The sequence below is a fragment of the Pteropus vampyrus genome, unplaced genomic scaffold, assembly GCF_000151845.1.
Source record: "Pteropus vampyrus isolate Shadow unplaced genomic scaffold, Pvam_2.0 Scaffold105, whole genome shotgun sequence".
NCBI lineage: Eukaryota > Metazoa > Chordata > Mammalia > Chiroptera > Pteropodidae > Pteropus > Pteropus vampyrus.
The window spans coordinates 2718357-2728319 of record NW_011888886.1 but is presented as its reverse complement, the minus strand read 5'-3'; positions in this window follow the sequence as shown (position 1 = coordinate 2728319).

Genomic DNA, 9963 nt, shown 5'->3' with positions numbered 1-9963 from the left:
CCGTCCCTCTGCCTCAAGCCCGCACCGCCCCACCAGCCTGGCCCTGCCTCACTTGTCCTGCTCGGGGCACTCGGGGCACTCGGGAACTCGGGAACTCGCTCGTCTGCACTCAGCTCCTCCATGCCATTCCGGTCTCGGCTCACAAATCGTCCCTTCCATGACCCCTACTCATGAGCTCCCCGCTCAGCTCTCCGGCAGCGTCCGTCTCCTCCCTCTATTTTTGTCTCAGCATTTTATTTATCTCTCTCCTGTTATTTTGTTCCTTGTCTGAGTCCCTCGCTAGAGGTAAAAATGCCACCGATGCATCTCCGGCTAGCACGGGGCTTGGCCTGCAGTAGGCGCTCAGTAAGCGGTTGTGGCAGGAAGGAGGGAGGAAGGCAGGACTGTCCCCACGCGCGTTCCTTCCCCGACTGCCCCGTCAGGTTCCAGGGGCTCGGAAGGAGAGCCTGAGGTCGCGGGATCTAGCATCCCTCTGGAGGCAGGGGCCCTTTCCGCAGGGTCCTCGCCTCTCCTCTGGGGCCCCTTTCCGTTGCAGAGATGTTACTTAGCGAGCTGGAGCTCCACTCCTTATGGTCTCTGCCTATCAGGGACCCTAACGATGTCAGGGGCGTCCTTCGGGGCGCCCTGCCAAACCCCTGATACCATTTGTAAAGTTCTCTGCAGGTGTGCAGTTTGGGATGGGGAGAGGGTCTGTAGGTTTCATCAGCTTTTCAAAGCATCTTTGACCTCAGAGCGATCCAGAAGCTTCCAGAAGCCCTGCTGGATCAGACGGTCAGGCCCGACCTGTTCTCCGTGGCGCACGGTGGATGTCCTTCTCTCGAATAATCGCCACCCGCTCCTGGGAGCGTTTTCTATTTTCGTGACGAGCTTTCACGTTCAGCATTTCCCCGAATGCCCACAACGCTGTTTCCTTAGTGTGTCTTATTCTCTTTCTGTGAATGAGATGATGGTCCCAACAGGGGAGCTTTAATCAGTTTTGAGGCTGTGTTGTTAGGTGCACCAGGTTCAAAACTCTATACCTTTCATTGTTAGCAAGTTCGATGTCTTATAAAGTAGTCTTTTATCCCTCTTAATGAAGGTATCTTCATTTTCTTTTGGTAAATATTTGCTTGCTACTTCTTTCTCTATCCATTTATTTTAAATATAAGTCCTTGTGTTTTAGGTATGTCTCATAAGTAGCATCAGGCTGTCTTTAATTTAAAAAAATAAATAAATCCAATCTGACAACTTTCAGCTTTTAACTAGCAAGTTTAGTTCATTTATCTTTAGTTATTGACATTTTGAACTAGTTTACAATCTTATTTGAGATTTTCTGTTTATCCCTTTTTTGAAATTTCCATTTCCTCTATTATTTTGAATTAAACTTTCCCTTTAACTCTTTGAAAACTGCCTAGTTTTTAGTGGTTGTTCTTAAAATTCTAACATACGTACTTAACTCAGTTTCGAAAATTCTACAGTTTTTCTATCCTTTCCCCAAACGTTTCGTATAAAATATTAAAAATTTTAGAACACTTTCACTGTTATCACTCATCCAACCTGACATGGTATTTTCGCCCGACATCTCAGTCTCGCCTCGTTTTATTACCCCTCCCATTAATCGTAACTTTTATTTAGCGAACTGCTCGTTCGGCTCCTCTGGCATATTTATTCCTTTTGTTGCTTATTTCAGCTCTTCTTTCTGGGTTCCGTTTTCTTCTTTCTTAAAACACTTCCTTTACTGCAGATCCATTCGAAAAATCACTCGTTTCTTTCTGTCTGTAAATAGATTTTTTTCATCATTTTCACGTGATGGTTTCGCTAGGCGTACCGTCCTGCTTCTGAGCCATTTTTTCTTAGCCCGTCGTATTGCTATATTCCATCGTATTCTGGCTTCAGCTTTCTGCCTGTTGCTCGGTGCTCTGAAGGGGTCTGTCCTGTCTCTCTTGTTGCTTTTCAGATCTCTTTGCCTTTGGTCTTTCGTCCTATTACTGGGGCGTGTCGAGATGTGGCATCCTGCTTGAGATCGTGTTTCTGTCTGAGGGGTCTGTCATTAGCCCTTTGCGTGTCAGCCGTCCTTAATTTCCTCTAGTTTTTCTTTCCAGAAACTATTAGATATATGCGTATAGGTCTTTCATCCTCCTCTGTGTCTCTCCTAACTTTCCTTTCATTTTTTCCCTCAACTCTTTGCCTCCATTATTGTCACACTGAGAGCATCCATTGCCATTTGTCACTGTTTAGCTCTAGATGCTGTGGCTACTTCTGCTTTGACAAAATATCGTGGGGGAAAAGAAATATCATGGAAAGACGTGGACAATTTCCTTGCTAAGATAAGCATGATTTGGCTCCGTGCCTTCTCCAGAGCCATCGACCTACTGACCTCATCAAAGCGAAATGAGATCAATCCCCAGCGACCTCACATCGGCTCCCAGCAATTAGCTCTCTCCTTTTTCGCTAGTTGTTTAAAAATTTCTCCACACTGGAATTTTTCTCAAAATTCATCAGTCTTGCTCGTTTGTTTCTAGAACTCACCTTTTCCCCATTCTTGCCAACTGGATGGCATTTCCCTGCCTTCGGGCTTCTGACCTCTTCCTTCCTGTCTTGGTTTCTTACACGATTTCTTACACGGTCTTGCGTTCGATCTGCGACAAGGCCTTCCAGTTCTTCCACTTTCTCGTAAGATGAGTTAATGTGACCAGAAAAGTTTTTTTTTTTTTACCATTTCTCTCTTGCCTGGACTTGGCCGTCCCTCAGATGCGAGAAGCCTGGTAATAGAAAGTACAGATCAGATTCGAAGTTCCATCAGGAGACCAGTCAGGTCATCCAGGGAAGGTTAAGGACTGAGCAAATGGCGAAAATAAAAAATAAGCCCCACCCCACAAAATGAATAGGATTTGGGTGAAACCTCTGGGCCAGGAAACGGGAAAGGAGGGAGGGGCAGGAACTATAAGTTATTTAACCCACTCATTTCCAAGGCGGCAAGCCAGACACTTCCACCGACCCCACAGCCACCAGAAGCGTCAGATGCCGTAGTGTGGCCTGAGCGAGACTAGTTTGTAACCCGCAGAATAGAATTATTAATTCATTACCATTATCTATGCACTCATCAATCTTTGGAGAATCTTTTATTTTATTTTTATTGCTTACAGTGTACAGGGTACCTGCCCCTTCCGGTTTGGCGTTTGCATCTGTAAAATGAAGTGAAGGGTTAGACTAAATGGGATCTATGATTCCAGCTGCAGTGACGTCGGAGAAACTGAGGCCGGACAGAAGGCGGCCCCGGTGGACAGAAGGCGGCCCCGGTGGACAGAAGGCGGCCCCGGTGGACAGAAGGCGGCCCCGGTGGACAGAAGGCGGCCCCAGTCAGCGAGGGCTCCGATTTCTGTGGAGCTCTCAGTGGAGACGGAGTAGGCACTGTCGCTGATTGTCCCCTATCTCGAAGTTGGGCTCACACGCACATTTTCTTTTAAACCGAGATGGCAGAGTTGTGGGGACAGGGAGCAGCCACCGAGTCACAGGTGCAGCTCGGCTGCTCGTGCATCGGTCAGTAACGCTGCCCTGGTCCTTTTGCAAACTCACCTTCTAGGATGATTCTTGAGCCTCTTGAGGAGCCCAGGAAATTGTTGCAAATGAACAGCAAGATTCTGGCAAAGCAGAGACTAAAATTCCACAACAGGAAAATATTTCTTTTAATATTTTAGTTGAGAGTGCAGACAGCTGTTAGAGGCTCTGATGCTGAGTCGCTGAAGCGAGGCAGAGTGACAGACAATCTGCGGCACATTTTGACATGGAATTTCCCATCACTGTTCACAGATGGGATTTGCTTTGGCTCGGGATGTGTGGTGGTGACTATGAAACAATGGAGAGCACCAGAGGGTCCCCGTAAGGCACTGTGTCCTCCTCGGGGCACTCGTCCGGGGCTCCTTCACCATAAGGGACGCCTTCACCGTAAGGGACACAAAGCGTGGATTGAGGACCATCTTCAGAGCTGGCACCAGGCTTGGGGGCACATCTCCTTCCTCCGTGGCCCCGTCTCTTCATTACACTCCGAGTCCCTTTCATTCACCCTCCCACCCCCAGCGCCAGTGACCTCCCTGCCCGACCCAACCACGTGGCGCGCAGTGCCCCGCCACGCCGGGGCCTGCGGCAGCCCGCAGCTCGGCTTGCGCCTCGTGCCCGTCACAGTTGGATGCCTGCCCTCCCTGCTGACCTCCTCGCTGCTTCGCATCCGTCTGCCCTTTGCCGTAGCCACACCAAACCACTTGTCATTCCCAGGAATGTGTCGGGAGTGCCTGTAGCGTCCCCTTCCCAGAATGAGCACCGTGCTCTGGGACTCAGGCTATCACTGTCGCTGGAGAGTCTGCCTGGACCCCCACATCTGGGCTCCCTCCTCTGGCCCCCACCCAGCAGCCTGGGATGGCCTCTGTCACACTGTCACTCTGTATTGCAGCCATCTGCTTGTCTGTCTTTCTCCCCACCTGAATCTGAGCTGCTCGAGGTCGGGGGGGCTGTGGTCCCGAGTTCCGGGGCTCCCTGGCGCCTTGCACGAGCATAGAGCTGAGGCCCGGCAAGTCTCCCTTGCTGGTGTAGAAATGAATGAGTAACTGAAAATGGCTACAAGTCACCCAGGCCAAGGTTTGTACACCAGGAGCTCACCAAACTGGGATGGACTATGACCGCGGGAAGACGTTCCCAGTCTGCTCGTAAACGGAATCTGGAGGCGGCTACCCTGGGGGCTGTTTCCGGAATGTTCTGTGCAAGGTCATCATCCTTGGAACAGCTTGTGCTTTCACCACATGGCTGTGAGCGGGACCCTCATGTGTGGTGGGGCCACCTTCCCACACAGGTGGGTCCCTGATATAGGCTGGGTCCCCCAGGAGGCTCACGCTGAGACACAGAATAGGGTTCAGGAAGTTTTGTCGGGGCAGTGTCCTGAGATCGACACCCGTGGGAGCAGCGAAGGCAGCACAGATGGAGAAGCCGGGCAGCGGCGCCATCAGCAGAGGTCCTGGCCCATCTTGGGAAGCTCCATGGCTGCGACAGCCGTTCAGAGCTATCCCAAGCTGTCCCGAGGGTCCAGGCCTTTCCACCCCTGTGTTGACTGACCATCACTAGATGCGGGCTGTCCTCGAGGAAGGGGCATGTCAAGGGCTCAATGGTGTCCCCCTCAGAGACACGGTGAAGTCCTAACCCCGCCACGCCTGTGAATGTGGACGCGTCTGCTGTCAGCGCCGGCATTTAGATCTGCTCCTCCCGTGGAGAGCGATGGGCTTCCTGTTGGTTCAGAAAGACAAGGCGTGGGGGCTGAGCCCAAACACTCCATTCGAACCCGTTAGAGCACGTCTGTTTTCTTCCCAGTGCTTTTAAGCGCTATAGATTAAATCGAGGAGTCAGAGGTCGTTTATGCGAGAAGGGACCTTAGAGGTGTCCACTGTGACCCCTCCTTCTGGACAGAGGCACTTATCCCCTGCCAGAAAGTCCGTCTGCAGGTGGCCAGCACCTGAGTCCGCTCCCAGGAATCACACCCTGGCCCGCCAAGCCCACACCGTCCCCAGGGGCATCCTGTCTCACTGACTGCTGCGGCCACGAGAGGCCTGGCCACCCGTGTTTGCTCGGGACCAGTTGCAGGCCGCCCCAGCTGTAGCCGCAGCTCCCCTGTGATCCTGGCGGAGGCGTCCCGCTCAGTTCCGCCCAGCTCATCCAGGCCAGCTTCCTGACCCCGGCCAGTGCCCGTCACCACCGGCCACCACTCCAGCTCAGAGTGCGTTTCTAACCTGCTGGCCGCGTGGGCAGCGGTGTTCCCGCACACTCTGGGGTAAGTGTCTCTCTCACAGACGGCAGCCCCCCCACCCCCAAACCCAACGGCCCCCCGCGCTCCCACCCACACAGGCTCAGCGCATGCTTGGCAGCCTGGCAGGACAAGTAAGCGCTCAGCTCCCCACTGGGCGCCTGGACCTGTGAGCAGGACAGAGTGTCCTGTGGCTCACAGTGGCCTCCTGCTGGCCCGTGCCCCTAAGGGTCCTGTGCAAACGGCCTCAGAGAGAACGTTCTCTGCCCTTGCTTTCTTCCTATGCAGACTCCCCTCCAAGTGCCCAGAGCCCGTCTGATTTGAACTTGGCGGGGCAGGGGTGTAAGTAGCCTGTGGTGCCGAACCCACTGCCTCCCTCCCGGGGGCTTCGTGCCATCGCAATACACGAGCTGTCAGAAATTAAAATTCAAAGCGGGCTCCGTGCTGCTCGTTTGTTAATTCATTTCTTCAACACGTCCTTCATTTTACAAATATTTACTGAGGACCCGCTATTTGCTATACCGAAGGCCAAATAAAGGCTCACAAAGCAGGTGTCATGAGCTCCCCAGCCAGATGCTAAATGGCTTCTTTGGGGCCACCAGCCAGTAAGGGCAGGGCCAGGGCCAGAATGGAGACTTCCAGCTCCTGCCCTTCGGTGTTTCCATGGAGGAACCTGCTGTATTTTCCATGGAATCTAGTCCAGCAGCTTCATTCCTTGTGCGTGTGCCGGGGTCCTGTGTGCCGGGATCCTGGCCACACATATTCGATGTCATAGGATGGTGACACCCCAAGCTTCCTTAATCACCCTGCTCTAATTGTACACAGCCCAGAACACACTGTAATAATTTGTCATCCATGTCCAAAGTAGAAGGCACTAACTCTTAATTATAAGCCAAAGCAAGAGATGAGTAAATAAACATGCACGCCAGCCTGAATGCTATAATTAGAAGTTCCATTTGGCTAAAGAAAAGCAGAGACGTTTTAATTCCAGGCCTCTGCTTGAGAGCCGGGCCGCTACAGAGCAGTCTGCGCGCGTTAATGCGTGAGGTCTGAGCAAGCGGTGACATAGTAAGAGACCATCTTTTTGTAAGAGGGGCTGGGATGTATGCCCCTCGAGATATTTCAGTCCTGTGTTTATTTCCCGGAGCTGAGTTAACACGATGATCAGTATTTTTCAGACACTTCCGACAGTTACTTTGAACGGCGCTTTCGCATACGATGTCTAACTTAATTTGCGTGGCAGATTTGGCACCGGTCACTGGTGTCGGTGGGCGGGGTAATGACAGGATGGACACTCATAATCTATTTATTTAATATTCTTTCTCGAGTACCCACCCCGAGCCAGGCACCGTTCTAGGAAGTGAATGGCACTGAGCACTTGCTTTCATGGAGCTTACTTTTTAGTGGGTGGAGACAAAGAAGGCAGACAATAACCAGATATGCATCTAAGTACGTAATACTCACGAGACACCAGACGGTGACAAGGGCTGCCCAGAAATAGAAGTCAGGACGAGGGTTAGAGAATGACGGAGGGTGCCGTCTCAGGCAGGGTGGCCGGGGAAGAGTTTGATGGAACGACATTGCTGCAGAGACTCGAAAGAGATGAGGGGATGCTGGGATAGACTGCGAAGGAGCGTTCAGTGGGCAGGAAGAGCAAGTGCAAAGGCCCTGAGGCAGCAGTCTGCTTGGCGGGCCCGAGGTCAGCAAGAAGGCCAGTGTCCCCGAGAGCGAACCGGGGAGGGGGCATGGCGATAAGATCAGTGGGGATGCCAGGGCCAGGTCAGATGGCCTCGAGGGCCACAGCCCGGTCGTGGCTTTCACTCAGGAAGACAGAAGACGGCGTACGGGCTTGAGCAGAGGGGAGGCATGATTCAGCTTCCGTTTTAAAAGAACCATTCTGGTTTTGTGCGGAGAATACGTTTAGAGGGCCAACTGTGTAAAGAGACAGAGGCCACTGCACTTCTTTGGACAAGGGCCTCTCGCTGGAATGATGGAGCATGGGTGGCCTGGGCAGGGGCTGGGTCCCGGTCATGGCTGTGTGGTCCGGGACGAGTCACTGAACCTCTCTGTGCTCCACTTTACTCACCTGTAAAACCAGGACAGTAACCTTCCTTCCTCAGTGGTTCTCCGAGTGTGGCTCCGGGGCCGGCAGCATCCGTGTCACCTGCAACTTATGGGCAATGCGAATTCTCCAGCACCACCTAGGACCTGCTGTTTCAGAAACGCCGGGGGTGGGGTTGCCAGATAAACTACAGGAGATCCAGGTAAATTTAAATTTCAGACAGATAACGAGTACCTTATATTAAAACATTATTTGCTGTTTATCTGAAACGCAAATGTAATTAGATGTCCTGTATTTTCATTTGCTAAGTCTGCAGCCGTGGAATGTGTGTGTCAAGGGGATTCTGGTGGACGCTGCCCTCCGAGAACCCCGACATTCCTCATGGTGGTTCTGGAGGTTTATAAGCTTAGCGCAAGGCCTGGCATGGGGCTGGTGCTTAGGAGCTGTCACTGCGACCACTGAACACTGGCTGGTGCCGGGGGACTTTGGAGCCCCGAGATGGAGTGACTTGGCCGAGGGCACAGATGTGTGGTCCCTTCTTTGTGAAGGCCCATCTGTGGGCTCCGGGGCTGGAATGCTTGGAGATGTCCAAAGAGCCTTCATTGCACTCCCTTCCTCCCTCCGTCCGGTTGAGGATGGGGAAAGGAATGGGGTGCCGCCCTCCCCCTGGCTCAGGGGCTGAGACTCGTGCGGCTCCTCCCCATTCAGCAATGACCACCTTTCAGCTAATTCAGTAACCAAATCTCGAAGCCAGCTTTCCACAACATTGCAAAGAGGACAGGTTTCTGTCTCTGATTATTCTGGTCAGCTCTGCCCAGCTCTGGGAACGAGGAGGCAGTGTGTGGGGACCTGACGGAATTATCCTTTAAATGGTAACCTAGTTGGTTGGAACCTAAGGCTGAAGTTTATTCCCAAAGAGAGTGCAGAAAACACACTTCTCGCTCTCGTTGGACATAACAGACACCCATGTTCTAATTATGTTCCAGAAGGATCCTCAGCCCATGTCTCTAACTGCAGTCTATGAGTTCCAGTTAGGTGGGTTTTAAAAGAAATATTTCAATTATGAGGGAAAAATCCCTGTTTAATTGAATTATCTTTTCTCTTGGCTCCCTGATTGCTCAACGTGCCATTAGACCCAGTAAGCCCTGCTGTCTGTTCGTGGACTTCAACCATCTGGAAAGCTGGTAACAATAGCAACCTGCCCAGAGGCTTGTGTGGGGATTAGGGAAGATGATGTGTGTGACAGCCCCTCACTCAGAGCCTGGCGCGTAGTAAATACTCAATAAATCTCAGACCCTCCAAATCACGGAGCTCGCCAGCCCCGCGGAAAGCAGTCCATTTGAGAACTGCCTGTGTAGTGGACAGAACCTGTGTGTGGTTTTCATCTGTTAGGGCCGCGTGTGACCCAGAAGCTCGGCTGGGGCAATGCGCCCATGTGCCTTGGAGCCATCGGGACGCCCAAGGCTCAGGCCAGCACTTCCCAAACTTTGGTGTCCACAGGAATCGCTTGGGGATCTCCTTGAATTTCAGATGCTGACTCAGCAGGTCTCAGCCGGAGCTTGAGAGCCTGCGTTTCTAATGAGCTTGTCTGAAACCACCCTTTGAGATGGGGAGCTGTTAGGCCACCGGCATAACTTGAGCATGATTGGCGCTTAGAGTCACTGCCTGATGGTTATTCAGGCAAAGGGGTGCGCTCTGGGAGGGCAGGGCCCGTCTGGAATGTTGCTTGCCCCCACGGTGATGGCTCCGGGGTGAATGAATGAACTAGCAAGACGTCTGGCACTCAGCGTGCAATTAACAATTGTTATGGCGCGAATGATTCTGAGACCCACAGAGCCAATTGAGATTAATTATGAGCCTTTATTAGCCGGCCGACGACTGACTCTCTACCACGCAGGGTTAGAGGAGATCAGCCCTGGGGTTTGAGAGTGAGGCAGTTATAAAGCCTAGAACAAGCAAGCAGGTTACAGAAGCAGAAGTTGGCCATTAGCACAATACATCACCTAGTACCACTCCCTGGTTAACAAGTAAGTGGATTACAAAAGCAGACATTGGCCATCTTCATATCTTATACAATACACCTCCTAAACCACACCCAAGCAAGTAGGACAACTTCTGGCATCTAAAGATATTTCTT